Source organism: Furipterus horrens, unplaced genomic scaffold, assembly GCF_987537825.1.
Source record: "Furipterus horrens unplaced genomic scaffold, mFurHor1.1.pri manual_scaffold_9, whole genome shotgun sequence".
NCBI lineage: Eukaryota > Metazoa > Chordata > Mammalia > Chiroptera > Furipteridae > Furipterus > Furipterus horrens.
The window spans coordinates 65,327,022-65,343,643 of NW_028327179.1; the positions used below are offsets into that span (position 1 = coordinate 65,327,022).

At 38.7% G+C, this 16,622-nt stretch overlaps 1 long non-coding RNA gene across 3 annotated transcripts in view; it reads left to right on the forward strand.

Moving 5' to 3' along the window:
• LOC150001871 (uncharacterized) overlaps positions 1-16,622 on the forward strand; it is a 48,532-nt gene that overhangs the window by 11,440 nt on the left and 20,470 nt on the right. Inside the window, exon 1 of one of the 3 annotated variants that reach the window (XR_016513063.1) lies at positions 7,198-7,299. The exons of the other annotated variants lie outside the window; for them this stretch is intronic. This is a non-coding gene — a long non-coding RNA (uncharacterized LOC150001871). Of the gene's footprint in view, positions 1-7,197; positions 7,300-16,622 lie in introns of those variants that run through there. 3 annotated transcript variants of the gene reach the window in all.

A 16,622-nucleotide genomic window follows, 5' to 3' on the forward strand; every position in this document is an offset into this window, starting at 1 on the left:
AAATGGACATGAAAAAAAAGCAGGGGTAGCAATACTTATATCAGACAAAACAGATTTCACAGCAAAGTCCATAAAAAGAGACAAAGAAGGGCATTTCATAATACTTAAGGGAAAAATCATCAAGAAGATATAACCCTTATAAATATATATGCACCAAACTTAGGAGCACCCAAATATGTAAGGAAACTTTTGAAAGACTCCAAGAAAGATATAGACAACAACACACTCATAGTAGGGGACTTTAACACCCCATTGTCAACAATGGACAGATCTTCGAAGCAAAGAAACACCAAAGATATGGAGGCACTGAACAACACTCTAGATCAAATGGACTTAGTCAATATATATAGAAGTTTTCACCCCAAAGAAGCAAAATATACATACTTCTCAAGTGCACATGGAACATTTTCAAAGATAGACCACATGGTAGGACACAAAACAAGCCTTAACAAATTCAAGAAAATTGAAATTATATCAAGCATCTTCTCAGATCACAATGCCTTAAAATTGGAAATCAACCTCAAGGAAAAAACTCAAAAACATTCAAACTCATGGAGAATGAATAACATGCTATTAAATAATGAATGGGTTAACAATGACATCAAGGAAGAAATCAAAAAGTTTCTGGAAACTAATGATAATGAACACACAACAACCCAAAACCTATGGGATACAGCGAAAGCAGTCCTAAGAGGAAAGTTCATAGCAATACAGGCCTACCTAAAAAAGCTAGAGGAATATCTAATAAAAAATTTAACCCTACAGCTACAAGATCTAGAGGAAGAACAACAAGCAAAGCCCAGATCAAGTAGAAGGAAGGAAATCATCAAGATCAGAGCAGAATTAAATGACATAGAGTCTAAACTAACAATTCAAAAGATCAACAAAAGTAGGAGCTGGTTCTTTGAAAAAATAAACAAAATTGACAAGCCTTTAAGCAGGCTCATCAAGAAAAAAAGAGAGAGGACCCAAATAAATAAAATCAGAAATGAAAGAGGAGAAATCACAACTGATACCACAGAAATACAAAGGATTATAAGAAATTATTATGAACAACTGTATGGCAAGAAATTTGACAACCTAGAGGAAATGGACAGATTCCTGGAAACCTATAGTCTTCCCAAACTGAATCAAGAAGAAGCAGAAAGTCTGAATAGACCAATAACAGCTAGTGAAATTGAAGCAGTAATCAAAAAACTCCCAGCACACAAAAGCCCTGGACCGGATGGCTTCACAAGTGAATTCTACAAAACATTTAGGAAAGAACTAACTCCTATCCTTCTCAGACTATTCCAAAAGATACAAGAAGAGGGAAGACTGCCAAACTCATTCTATGAAGCCAGTATAACCCTAATTCCAAAACCAGGTCAAGACACAACAAAGAAAGAAAACTACAGGCCAATATCGCTGATGAACATAGATGCTAAAATCCTCAACAAAATATTGGCAAACCGGATCCAGCAACACATTAGAAAGATCATACACCACGATCAAGTAGGATTCATCCCAGGGATGCAAGGATGGTTTAACATTCGTAAATCAATAAACGTAATACACCACATAAACAAAATGAAAGACAAAAACCACATGATAATATCAATAGATGCAGAAAAAGCATTTGATAAAGTACAACACCCATTTATGATAAAAACTCTCAGCAAAATGGGAATAGAGGGAGCATACCTCAACATAATAAAGGCCATATATGAGAAACCTGAAGCCAGCATCATACTCAATGGGCAAAAACTGAGAGCATTCCCCCTGAGATCAGGAACAAGACAAGGATGTCCGCTCTCCCCACTCCTATTCAACATAGTCTTGGAAGTTCTAGCCACCGCAATCAGACAAGAAAGAGAAATAAAAGGCATCCAAATTGGAAAAGAGGAAGTAAAACTGTCATTATTTGCAGATGACATGATAGTGTACATAGAAAACCCTATAGACTCCACAAAAAAACTACTCGACCTAATAAGTGAATTCGGCAAAATAGCAGGATACAAAGTCAATATTAAGAAATCAAAGGCATTTTTATACACCAACAATAAAAACTCAGAGATAGAAACTGAAAGAAAAATTCAATTTACCATAGCAACAAGAAAAATAAAATACCTAGGAATAAACTTAACCAAGGAGGTAAAAGACCTGTACTCAGAAAACTACATAACATTGAAGAAAGAAATTAAAGAAGATACAAATAAATGGAAGCATATACCATGCTCATGGATGGGAAGAATCAACATCATTAAAATGTCCATACTACCCAAAGCAATTTATAGATTCAATGCAATCCCTATTAAAATACCAGCAACATATTTCACAGACCTAGAACAAATACTTCAAAAATTTATATGGAACCAAAAAAGAGACCGAATAGCCACAGCAATTTTGAGGAAGAAGAACACAGTAGGAGGAATCACAATACCTGATATCAAACTATACTACAAGGCCACGGTAATCAAAACAGTCTGGTACTGGCATAAAAACAGACATATAGATCAATGGAACAGAATAGAGAGCCCAGAAATAAACCCAGGTTCATATGGTCAACTAATATTTGACAAAGGGGGAAAGAACATCAAATGGAGTGAAAAGAGCCTCTTCAACAAATGGTGTTGGGAGAACTGGACAGGGACATGCAAAAAAATGAAACTAGACCACCAACTTACACCATACACCAGAATAAACTCAAAATGGATCAAAGACTTAAATGTAAGCCGTGATACCATAAAAGTCCTAGAGGAAAAAATAGGCAGGAAAATTTCAGATATCCCACGTAGCAACATTTTCACTGATATATCTCCTAAGGCAAGGGAAATAAAGGAAAGAATAAACAAATGGGACTACATCAAACTAAAAAGTTTCTGCTCAGCTAAAGAAAACATCAGCAAGATGAAAAGGAAACCAACCATATGGGAAAATATATTCGCCAATGACATCTCAGACAAGGGATTGATCTCCAAAATATATAAAGAACTCATACGACTCAACACCAAGAAGACAGACAACCCAATTAAAAAATGGGCAAAGGACCTGAACAAACACTTCTCCAAAGAAGACATACAGAGGGCCCATAGACATATGAAAATATGCTCAACATCACTAGCCATCAGAGAGATGCAAATAAAAACCACAATGAGATACCACCTCACACCAGTCAGAATGGCCATAATCAACAAATCAACAAACAACTTGTGCTGGAGAGGATGCGGAGAAACGGGAACCCTGGTGCATTGCTGGTGGGAATGCAGACTGGTGCAGCCACTATGGAAAACAGTTTGGAATTTCCTCAAAAAACTAAAAATGGAACTGCCTTTTGAACCAGCAATTCCATTACTGGGATTATACCCGAAAAATCCTGAAACACCAATTCAAAAGAACCTATGCACTCCAATGTTCATAGCAGCACTATTTACAATAGCCAAGTGCTGGAAACAACCTAAATGCCCATCTGTAGATGAGTGGATCAAAAAACTGTGGTACATTTACACAATGGAGTTCTATGTAGCAGAAAGAAAGAAGGAACTTCTACCATTTGCAACAACATGGATGGAACTAGAGAGAATTATGCTTAGCGAAATAAGCCAGGCAACGAAAGAAAAATATGTTATGCTGTCACCTATTACAGGAAACTAATGAACAACACAAACAAATGAGCAAAATTGAACCAGAGGTATGTAAACAAGGAGTAGACTAACAGTAACAAGGGGGGAGGGGGGAGGGAGAAAAGGGGGTAAGAAGGGGAAGTGTAAAATCAAAGAACATGTATAAATGACCCACAGACATGGGCAACTGAGTGGGGACTGAATGTGGGGGAAGGGAGGGGCAGGATACAGGGAAGCAAGAGGGGGAAAAAAAAAAAAGAGAGACAACTGTAATGGAAAAACAAACAAAAAAATTTTTTTTAGTGGGGGAAAATGAAAATATGAAGAATGGAAATGCCAGTTCAGTGAATATTAGGACAAAGATTTTCCTTCACGTTGTATATTTTTCTCCCTATTTGATCTCTCCAGAGTTTGGCATTCTAAACAAGTAAGTAATGACTTAAGTTTCTTTGCATAGACCTAATAAGACCAGTTGTTAATAGAGGTTCCTTTTTCTGAACAAGCCTTTGACTGGAATGTCAAGCCTAAAGGAGACATGCTTGGGCTCATGTTGTTACCAAAAAGCCCTAAGGAACTGGGAATGACTTTCAAAGGTAATAAAAGCCTGCGAAATAAAAGGCCTGCTGCCATGGTTGGTTGTGCGGTCCACAGCAATCTCTCCAGGGAAGGAACGAAGGTTGTTTTCCTGAAAGATGGCTAGAAGGGACCTTAAGGCACAATGGAAAACCAGAAAGACTTGGAAAGGACAGGTGTGTACAGGCAAGGATGAATGCCAGGTATGTGGCCCAGCTTCTGTGCACTGAAGAGCAGACTGAGGGCCACCCTAAATGTTCCTTGGGTAAGTTCCAGCAAAACAGAACTAAAGATCATAAGTGATCATTTGCTGCTCTTGTTATGCTTATGCAAATGAACAGGATAAATTAAAAATGGACTTAATGTAGTCCCTTTAAAGACAAGGAGAGTAATCTTAGTGAGAAAAATCAGTATTCAAGGAAAATCACAATGATCAGTGGCAGACTGTAAAGTAGGGCAGCTAACCGTCTTAAAAGTTTCTTCTCATTTAAAAAATGGTTTCACTTGAAAATTAAACCATATCTGTGATATCACCAAAGAGATTCAAGTTGCAGGCAAGTAGAATGTCAAGTGCCTTGCAACTGTATGTCTTCCCAATAAGACAGTCTTACAGATTTAGAGACTTTTTTGTTGGTTATGTTACATAAATTAACATGTGTTTTCTGTTTTCAAAGGGCATAAGCCTATGACCGCATTACCTGAGTGATTGTCTGTACGCATAAGCCTCACTTAATCCTCTCTGCAGCGCTGCCTCCGGAGACTCAACAGTTTGGCTGAACTAAATGGCTGAGTTGGTGAAGAATGGGGTGGTCTGTGGGCTTCACTTTAAAACTGAATTCTCTTTTCTATCCTAATGGCTTGGACAGAAAGGGCCCAGAGGTCTGAGAGGGGGGAAACATAAACTATTTCCCTCAGCCCAAACTAAATAAAATGGGCAAAAGGGTTTTGGACAGGAGAGATGTGCCTAGCACACCTTCCTCCAAAGAAGCCCTTTTTTTTTTTTTTTTTTTTCTCCTAATGTGGAACATTGAAAAATTAATCCCTGCCTTTTGCCACCTAGTAGTTATGGATTGAATGATGCTTTTTAACCCTTTTTGCCAAATCTGTTGCCCCCAGAACACAACAAGGATGCCAGCCTGCTAAACCAAGCACGCCGTTGTCCGGAGACAGCCAACTGACCTGGAGTCTGCATGATCCTTCCCCATGTGGGAAGGCCACCCTCCCCTCCACACCCCCACTCTTATTAGGGATTTCTGGACCCAAGGGTAGGTAGGACGACGACCATGTCCAGCTTGAAGCAGCTAGAGGAGCTTGAGACCTTCGCCCATTGTCCTTTACAAGATTACAAAGGGTCTTAATATCTGAGAGGGAGGGATAGTTATTTTTTACGAACCATGGGTATGGACTTGGGGGGGGATGCTGGGGGAGGGAGATACTGGGTGGAGGGGAGTAAAGGGGAAAAAATTGGAACTACTGTAACAGCATAATCAATAAAATATATTTAAAAAAAAAAAAAAGAAATGTCCTCTTTATCACAGGTGCTATAAACTTTTTAAATTGTATGTTATTGACTATGATATTACAGTTGTACTGACTTTTCCCCTTTGGCACCCTCCACAGAGTACCCCTCACTCCCTCAGGCAATTCCCCCAACATTGTTCATGTCGATGGGTCATGCATATAAGTTCTTTGGCTACTTTATTTCCTATACTTAACTTTACATCCCCATGGCTATTCTCTAACTACTTATTTGTATTTCTTAATACCCACACCTCTTCATTCATTCCCCCCACAACCTCTCCCATCTGGCAACCATTAAAATGCTCTCTGTATCCATGATTCTGTCTCTGTTCTTGTTTGTGTAGTTTGTTTTTTAGATTCAGTTGTTGATAGATTTGTATTTTTGTCATTTTGTTTTTCATAGTTTTGATCTTCTTCTTTTTTGTAAATAACTCCCTTTAACATTTCATATAATAATGGTTTAGTGATGACGAACTCTTTTTTTTTTTTCTTGTTGGGGAAGCTCTTTATCTGCCCTTGGATTCTAAATTATAGCTTTGCTGGGTAGAGCAATCTTGGCTGTAGGTCCCTGCTCCACATGACTTTGAATATTTCTTGCCAATCCCTTCTAGCCTGCAAAGTTTCTTTTCAGAAATCAGCTGAGTCTTATGGGAACTCCCCTGTAGGTAACTAACTTCTTTTCTCTTTCCACTTTTAAGATTCTCTCTTTGTTTTTAATCTTTGGCATTTTAATTATGATGTGTCTTGGGTCTCTTTGCATCCATCTTGTTTGGGATTCTTTGTGCTTCCTGGATTTGTGCATCTATTTCCTTCAACAAATTAGGGAAGTTTTCTTTCATTACTTTTTCAGTTTTCAATTTCTTGCTCTTTCTCTTCTCCTTCTGGCACCCTTATGATACAAATGTTAAATCTGTTGAAGTTGCCCCAGAGGCTGCTCATTTTTTTTTTATTCTTTTTTGTTCCTGTTGATCTGATTGATTCCTGATGCTGGAAATCAAGGTTCTTAAACTGAGGCATGTTCTCATGCCTCTCAGTCTAGGTGTTCTATGACCCAAGCTGGCGAGCTGGACTTGCTAGCATCGACAGTCTTTGACTGATCAGGCCTCAGGGTTTCAAGACATTCTGTGACTTAAAAGAAATCTTGCTGCGTACTCCATCCTCCCTGATGTTGACAAGGAAACCAAACAAAGCTGAGCACAGGTAGCACAGGTAGTGCTTAACCCTGCATGCTTTCTGTGAATGTTTAAGGAACAGTGTAGCCATTCCCATAGTCTTAAAAGAATAGATGATTGAATTCCTAGTTTTTGTTTTTGATAAAAATCATTCTTCGTAGTTTATATATTAACCTCCTTTTGTTGTAATCCCAAGTAAGTAATTGTATATTGTAATCAATATTGGAATGTGCCTGTGAGCTCACTCCTTTCCCTCCCTATTGATTTCTATACTTGTAAAACTCAATAAAAGGAGAGGTCTTTGTGCCACTTGCTGCTGACCTGCCAGAGCGTGCAGCAGCCCTCCAACCGACTCATTCTCCTTGCTGAAGTTACTTTCATGCCCTCGACCACATTTAATACAACATCTGGTGCCCAAACAGGGACAGAAGGTAAGAACTGGGAACAGGGAGAACCGAGAAGGGTATTAGGTTGTGCAGAGTTCGCAAGCCTCTCGGCATACGAGTTGGAGTCATGGGGAATTCCCCGTCTGTAAAGGAAGAGTATATTATTCTTATTCAATCTTTATTGAAAAGTTCACAAATTAAGGTTAAGGAAAGTACTCTTATTGATCTCCTTACTCAGGTTAAGAAACATTGTTATTGGTATATTCCAGAAAAGGGAAAAACCAAAAACAACAAAAAAGGACCCATTTCCCATGAAAGAATGGGGTCAGGGTCATCTAAGGAACAAGAGCTTTACTTTAGGTTGTTGCAGCAACTAATAAAAAGAACTGGATGCCAGATTAAGGAAAGGCATCTGATTAATTTACTATATACTGCTGTGGATCACAGCACTGTGGTCTCAGAAAAACAAAGGAAAATTAAGAAAAATTACTCAAGATTAAAAAGTGCCACAGTCATGATAAAAGTAGGAAAGGGGGAGGAAAAGGGGAATATGTGGAGCGCTGTCAAACAATCGGCTCTGCAGAACCCTTCCCTCTGGAATGCTGGAAAGCCACAATGTCTCTTGCAGCCTCTGTCGGCTGACACAGGCCCACTGGCTGATCCAAACCTTGAAAGAAAAACTGTAAAAATTTTTTTCCTACAATTGCCTTAAAACTAAGGTTCTATTTAGTAAAATAATATCTTGTGGTATATTACTCAAATATTCAACTAATATTCAAAAATTCATGTCTTTTAGTGCTAAGAACTGAATTTTTGTCAGTATATATTAATATTATATATCTTTTATTGATCGGCAGCCGTCCGTCTCGAGAGAGACGATGGTGTAGCTTCTTAAGAGTCTATCTGCACCGCCGAGAATGGCTGTGCAGTCCGACTCGGGAGTGACACGGTATCTGTCTCCTCCCGTGTTGAATCGACATCTTGCGATGACGCTGGAGTGTCCTCTCCAGTGAAGCTGAAGCTACAGAGCCTGGGTAGGGTGATATGGAGGGTCTGCTGTTGCCCATGCAGCAGACCCCCCCTCTCTTCGCAGCTGAAGGGTCCAAGGGAAAGACAGAGTCAATACAGCTTGGCTTCAGGTGCGCCGCAGGAGTTGCCGGTGTTGACTACAACGTCAAACCGCCTTAGGGACTCCGGCTCCGGATTTTCTGTCAGGGTTTACTCCCTTAGCCTTTCCCCTGAAGAGGTATGCCGCAAGGCAGCGGAGGTTTTTTGGAGTCAGAGTTTTCCTTCTCTGATGTGCCCTGACTGGAAGATCGAACCAGCGACACTTAGCTCGCAGGCCGACGCTCAATCCACTGAGCCAAACCAGCCAGGGGGATATCACTTTAAATAAATAGTCAAATATTATTTCATAATATATATTTCTTAGTTGACAAAATTTCCAAGATTTAAAAGTTAAAAAACTTTCTTACATCCTTGAGATATTTCAAAGGGCCCTTGAGATATCTCAGGAATTTATTATTTTCTTCTTACCAAAAAGAAGAAAACTAAACCAATCAGGCTTAATACATTTTAAGATACTTGGAAAGAAAGCTTTGTCAAATAAGAAAATTTTACAAAAAAGCTCAAAAACAATTGGCTTTTGAAAATACTAATAAAGGCTGTAAAACAGTTCTTCGTCCTCTTAAACAAAACTTTCGAAATATTAGTCAGTTTATTCAGGCTTGTCAAAATATTGGCACGAAGAATTATAAAGCATCTCTACTCGCTGCAGCCACCTCTACGGCTGCAGCCAAAGATCAAAAAGAAATTAAATGCTTTGTTTGTGGAAAAACAGGCCACCTTAGGAAGGAGTGCCGCAATAATCAAAAAGGAAACTTTAAATCACCAAGAAAGAACTGTCCTTGTTGTGGCAAGGGGAAACATTGGGCCAAGGACAATAAATCTAAATTTAATAAGAATAGTAAATGTATAACAGCCTCTGATAATCAGAGAAACTGGCAGCGAGGTGTAAGCTCCAGTGCCCTGAACCAAAACAGGAGCCCCCAAGGCCCCAGCAATCAAATATTTTGAAGTCAGGGCAGTGCCAAGTCACAAATCTTTGTGCAGCCACAAGCGGGAGCACAGGGCTGGACTTGGTCACCACCCAGCAATTAACTCTTAAAGAACAAAATCGCATTTATGTTGCTCCTACTGGAGTATGGAAACCTTTGCCTAAAGAATATGTAGGTTTAATAATTAGCCAATCTAGCCTTATTGTTAAGGGTATTATTACTCAATCGGAAGTTATTAACTCTAATTTTAATAAAGAAATCAAAGTTATAATACAAGCCACGGGCTATCATATCATACTTGCTAACACTCGCATAACACAGCTTATACTTCTTCCTTATACTGTGCCTGCAACTTTAAACGTTAAAAAAGGAAACAAAGGCTTTAGCAGCACTAATAATCAATCTGTTTTTTAGGCTGCCTCTATTAAATTACAAAAACCTCTTTTAGAAGTAAAAATTAAAAATAAAACATTTCAGGAACTATTAAATACTAAAGTACTGTGTCAGAAACAAAATATAATTAAATGGCTATTCTTACCACACAAATCAACCAAAAGGTTAAAAACTTATCTCAGTAAAATTGTTCAAATTATAACTCGTAGTGAATTATGTTTTAGACAACTTTGTAGTCAAAATCCTGACAAAATTATTGTTCCTTTTACCAATAAAGAAATTACTAATCATGAAATATTATGTGAGAAATAGCAAAATGCCTTCTCTGACTTTCTAGGTAAAGTTAATAATTCATATCCTTTCTCCAAAAGGTTTCAATTTTTAAAATGAACTCAGTGAATACTTCCCAAATGTGTTGTTTCACAACCTTTATCTAAGGCAAAGACATATTTTACTAATGCTAATAAATTTAGTATTAATGGTTATAGTAACTTGAAAAATAGTAAAACTATTCAAAGTCCTTATAGTTCTGTACAAAAGGCAAAGTTATTCGCTATTGTTATGCTTCTAACTAATGTATTTTCAGTTCCTTTAAACATCATTACAGACTCACAGTGTGCCGCCCATACAGTTCAAACTTTAGAAGCTGTGACCATACCTCAGAATGGTTCTGAACTTAATACTCTTTTTTTTACAGCTACAGTTTATTCTCCAAGCTCACCATCATTCTATCTACATAACACATATTTGTTCCCATATAGGTTTATCAGGACCTTTAGCTGAAGGCAACAATTATATAAATACTCTAGTTGATTCTGTTATCAAAGCACAAGCTAAACACCAGCTTCATCATAATAATGCTCGGTTGCTTAGACACAGACATAATCTTACCTGTCATCAAGCACATCAAATTGTTAAAAATTGTCCTACATGTCAACCTATTATCAGCTTTCTTTACCAACAGGTGTTAATCCTAAAGGTCTATTACCTAATCAAATCTAGCAAATAAATGTTACTATTATACCTAGTTTTGGAAAGCTTAAATTTGTTCATCATTCTATTAATACTTACTCTAAATTCTTCTGGGCTACAGCAATGTCCTCTGAACATGCAGAATGTGCTATTACACACCTCCTAGAAGCTTTCGCTATTCTTAAAAAGCCAAAAACTATTAAGACAAATAATACTCCAGCTTATCTCTGTAAAAAATATCAGGAACTTTTTTTTTCTCAGCATAATATTAAACATGCATTCCATATAATAACACTGGACAAGCCCTCACTGAACGTCATAATAAAACTCTAAAAAAGCTACTTTTAAAACAAAAAGGGGGATATGGTATGAACTCCCCGAAAAAAAGATTAATGAATGCAGTATTTACTCTAAATTTTTTGCAAATTGGTAATGACTGTCTCGTTCCAGCTCAAAGGTATTGGACAATGAAAACTGTTTCACCAATAAATCAACCTGTTTTTTTATTATGTTTTAAGCTCCAATTGGCTCCCAGCAACAGTTATTCAATGGGGCCGAGGTTATACTTATATTTCCACAGGTACCCAGAATATTTAAATTCCTTTTATAACATTATGTTAGTTAAAAATTATACTTGTTATGCCCAAGCTTGTGTATGCATTCCATATCTAATCTTAAAAGGAAAAATATCTTAGAATTATAAAATAGGAAAAATTTATTGTTATAATTGTTCTTTATATACTTGTATTAATCATACTATGAGTTTGTCTCCCAAGGAAAGCTTTTATTTCCTGAAAGCTAGGACTGAAGTTTGAATCCCCATCCAGATGAATCACCTTTGGTAGGACAGCCCCACCCTAGGATTCATCAGAAAAATTGCAGAACGACTTTTAAAAAAGAAGCAAGCATTTTATTGGACTTCTAATTGCCATAATAATGGGACTTATTGCTGTCACAGCCATTGCAGCGACTGCTGGTGTAGCACTTCATCACTCTGTGCAGACAGCTGACTTTGTTTGTTCATGGCATCAGAACTCTGAACAATTATGAACTGCTCAACGTCGAATTGACTCTGAAATGCAATCTGAATTAGCAAATTTAAATCAGGCAGTTATTCTTGTAAAAAATCAAGTGCAAAGTTTAAAAAAGCAGATTAAGTTAAAATGTAATTGGAATCAGTCTACTTATTGTATTACTCCTGTGCCTTATAATGCAACTGAGTTCCCTTGGAATAAGGTTAGAAAACATTTGTTGAATTATAATAATCTAACAAAGCATATTATTTCATTACAGATGAAAATCCATAGTACTTTTAAGAAATATCTAGAACAATTGTCAGGTCAGGAAATCTTTGAAAATATTGTTAAAAGTATTGATAATATGAATCCTATTCCTTATGTTAATGGGTTTGCTACATCTCATGTAGGTCTGCTTTTTTTGTTTCTTGTAATCTTCTTAATCATTGTTATAGTAGGATATAAGTATAGAAGAAAGCAGCAGGTTAAAAATGCCATCTTTTTGGTTATGGCTAATAAGGTTTCCATAAAACAAAAAGGGGGAGATGATGATGGAAATCAAGGTTCCTAAACTGAGGCATGTTCTCATGCTTCTCGGTCCAGGTGTTCTATGACCTGAGCTGGCGAGCTGAACTTACTAGCGCTGACAGTCTTTGACTGATCAGGCCTCAGGGTTTCAAGACATTCTGTGACTTAAAAGAAATCTTGCTGAGTACTCCATCCTCCCTGATGTTGACAAGGAAACCAAACAAAGCTGAGCACAGGTAGCACAGGTAGTGCTTAACCTTGCGTGCTTTCTGTGAATGTTTAAGGAACAGTGTAGCCGTTCCCATAGTCTTAAAAGAATAGATGATTAAATTCCTAGTTTTTGTTTTTGATAAAAATCATTCTTCATAGTTTATATATTAACCTCCTTTTGTTGTAATCCCAAGTAATTGTATATTGTAATCAATATTGGAATGTGCCTGTGAGCTCATTCCTTTCCCTCCCTATTGATTTCTATACTTGTAAAACTCAATAAAAGGAGAGGTCTTTGCGCCGCTTGTTGCTGACCTGCCAGAGCATGCAGCAGCCCTCCAACCGACTCATTCTCCTTGCTGAAATTACTTCTGCGCCCTCGACCACATTTAATACAACAGATTCCTTACTATAAAAATCTTTGATTTGATTCTTAGCTTTATCTACTCTTCTGTTGGTTTCCTGTAAATTGTTGTTTCTGACTGGATCTTTTCTATATTGTTGAGGTCCTCACTAAGTTCCATGAACATCCTTATAACCAGTGTTTTGACTCTGCATCTGATAGATTATTTATCTCCATTTTATTTAGCTTTTTTTCTGGACTTTTGATCTGTTCTTTAATTCGGGCCATGTTTTTTTGTCTCCTCATTTGGCAGCCTCCCTGTGTTTGTTTCTATGTATTAGGTAGAGCTGCTTAGATTCTGTGTCTTGGTAGTGTGACCTAATGTAGTAGATGGTCTATGAGGTTCAGTGGCACAGCCTTTCCTATCACCCAAGCTGGGTACTTGAGGTACACAATTCATGTGAGCTGAATACACCCTCCTTTTGTAGTTGAGCCTTGCTTTTATTGGCAGATAAATAGAAAGGACTTACCCAGGCCAGTCAGTTGTAAGGACTGGCTGTGACTACTTACCACCAACCTCTGCCTTCTCTGAAAGATCAGCTGTGCAGGGGGCAGGGTGGTGGTGCTCTGACATGGTGTGTAGCTGTCCTCTGGGAGTGCTGGCCCTGGGGTTTCCTGGGTAGTAAGGCCAAAATCAGCCCCAACCTATGTGTTGCTTGGGACCACCCTGCCTGAGTTATAATACAATCTAAGATGGCTGCTACTTGTTCTGGGCTCGGGATTCCCAGGCAAAGTTAGCTTTGAATCTAAGCTAGTTGCTGTTAGAGCCAGGCCTGATGCTCACTGAGGTCACCTGTTGCTTATTTGAGAGGGTTTATTAAGTAGTCAAGCATAAGCTAAGACCAGCCATTCATATGGAAAAGCAACTTGAATAGGGCTGTAATTTGGGTGGGACTGAGTCTCTGGGGACCTGCAAGGCAAATCAAACAGTGTAAGCCAAGTTGATGGAGTTTCAGATATGGCACCAGCTTACTGGCTTTGTATGGGGAGGGTTTAGAAAGGGAACAATTATCTCTGTTCACCTTGATGCCAGACACTTCAGTTCCTCCATGTATGCCTCTGGTTCCTTTCAAGCTGCTACCACAGTGCTGGAGCTCAGAGGGAGTGAGTCTGAGTAGATGAATCTGTGTGTGTGTTCTTTAAGATGAACTGCTTGGGGCTCCAGAAGTTTCTTCTACCGACTTAATCCCTGCTGGTTTTTGAAGCCAGAGGTTTCGGAGACTTATCTTCCTGGCACTGGAATGCTGGGCCAAGGGGCCTGGTGTGGAGCTTGGACTCCTCATTCTTGAGATAACCCTCCTGAATTTTTATCCACCACATGTGGGTGGAAGACCAGAATATTCCATGTCTGCATCCCTACCTATGTTGATGGATGTAATTTCTTTAATTCTGTGGTTGTCGAAGTTCCATTCAACTTGATTTCTGATAGTTGTTCAATATTTTAGTTGTAATCTTGATGTGGTTATGCAAAGAGGCAAACCATTTCTGCCTACACTGCCATCTTGACTGGATCAACTGTTTTTCTAATGAGCTAATTGTGTATCTATTTTTTAGAATCTCAGTGAACCCCAAACAAGATAAATTCAAAGAATTCCATACCAGCCACATCATAATCAGACTGCTGAGAGAGGATTCATTCAGACTTTTAGATTCTTTGCCTCTCCAAAGGAAAGAGCCACTATTTTCTTCTTGGACTTTTTTGTTATATTCATTGGTGTGATGAAATAGTAAAACTTTCCTGACACCTTTCGACTTTTCACACTCTTTTTTCAAAATAGTTGAAAATATGAAACAAATGTGTTCATTGGTTTCTCTATCTTGTGGACTCAAAAATTGTGGGTAATCATCAATCGGATCAGTGACCATGACCTCACACAGTGCCATGACCTGTCACATGGACTTGGGTGGGTTCTTGGTCAGATAGATGAGCTGGTTGCGGAGAACCAAGTACTTAAATGTGTGCTTCTCTGAGTCAGACACAATTCATAGCTCATAGGTGCAGCTGGCATCATAGAACTCAGGTGACAGGTGCCTGCACAGGAACACATCCAGGTGGCTGTTCAAGCATGCTGGGAAGCTGGACCCCTTGGGGTTGGCCATGCCGAGCCCCTGGGGCAAGTGCCTAACCTTCTGTATTTTAATTATGATGTATGGTGATGTTGGTCTTTTTTGGTTCATTTTGTTTGGGACTCTCTTTGCTTCCTGAACTTGTATGTTTACTTCCTTCACCAGGTTAGGAAAATTTTATGTCATTATTTTTTCAGATAGGTTTTCAATTTCTTTATCTCTCTTCTCCTTCTGGCATCCCCATGATGCAAATTTTGGTGTGCTTTAAATTGTCCCAGAGTGTCCTTACACTATCTTCATTTTGGGGGGATTTTTCTTTTGCTCTTCTGATTGGGTGTTCTTTGCTTCTGAATATTCCAAATCTCTAACTTGATTTTCACTTCATCTATTCTACAGTTGATTTCCTGTATTATTCTTTAACTTAGTGTGTAAGCTTCATTTATGACTGGTCCTTTTTTATGCTGTTAATGTTCTCATTAAGTTCATTAAGCATCCCTGTAACCAGTATTTTGAACTCTACATCTAGTAGATTGCTTGTCTCCATTTCATTTAGGTCTTTTTCTGGAGTTATGTTATGTTCTTTCATTTGGATCATATTTCTTTGTTTCATTTTGGCAGCCGCCCTGTGTTTTTTTCTATGTATTAGGCGGAGCTGCCACATCTCCCAGGACTGGTAGATAGGCCTATTGTAGTAGGTGTTCTGTAGGGTCCAGTGACACTTCCTTCCTAATGAATAAGCTGGATACTCCATGTGCACCCTGCCCCCCATGTTGGCTGTGTACACCTTCCTCTTGTAGTTAAGCCTTAATTGCTGTTGGCACATCAATGGTAGGATTTATCCACCAGCTGATCAGTTGCAAGGACTGGCTGCAACCACTGACCTCTGACCACTGTGGAGGATTAGCTGTGTAGGGCCCCACCCCATAATGCAAGACTTAATTCATCAGGGTTCTTGTGCCCACTGAACCTGCTACTTGAATGTATTGCTTGAGGAGGTGGTTGGGTGGTGATGCCTTAATGTGTTCTGAAGCTGTCCACTAGGGGCCATGGTTCTGGGTCCTTCTGAGAAGTGCAGGCTATTTCTAAACAAGGTCCTTTCATAAAAACCACAGTTTAGGGAGAAGCCTGCACTAAACTCCTTGCTTGCACTGTGTTCCTGACATCTGAGCCTGTCTGTTATAAAAGAGTTCCTGGAATCTTAATTCAACCAATAGAACTGAGGCTTTCCCTGACCAATTAGAGCTGTGAAGCTTTATACCCATCAGCATCTTCACTATCAAAGCAGGTCTATTCTGACCAATCAAGACACTGCATTTTGATCCAATCAAACTGTAAGAACTTGCAGTCCTCATTTGCATTAAGATGAACTAATTAGGGGCAAAGGGTCAGGACTTCTCTTATATAAGTCAGCTCCCCTCTGGCTAAGGTAGGCATTTTCCCTTTTCACCAAGACAGTTTTCCTAGCTGGAGCTGAAACACAAAAGATATTTCATGGGACAAGAGCAGAGCAGAGCAGAGCAGAACAGGTGGAACAGAGGTCTGCAAAACTCTCTAACTGGAGAAGGGCTTCACCCCAAGGCCATTACCAACCCAGACCCCTTCCTACTTTCTGGGAACCTTATCTTTTATCTTTCTCTCTAGTACCAGTCTCAATAATACAATCACAATTTGTACTTCCATTTTGGGTTTCTTATTGTTTTGCTTAAGGCAGATCCCAACTGA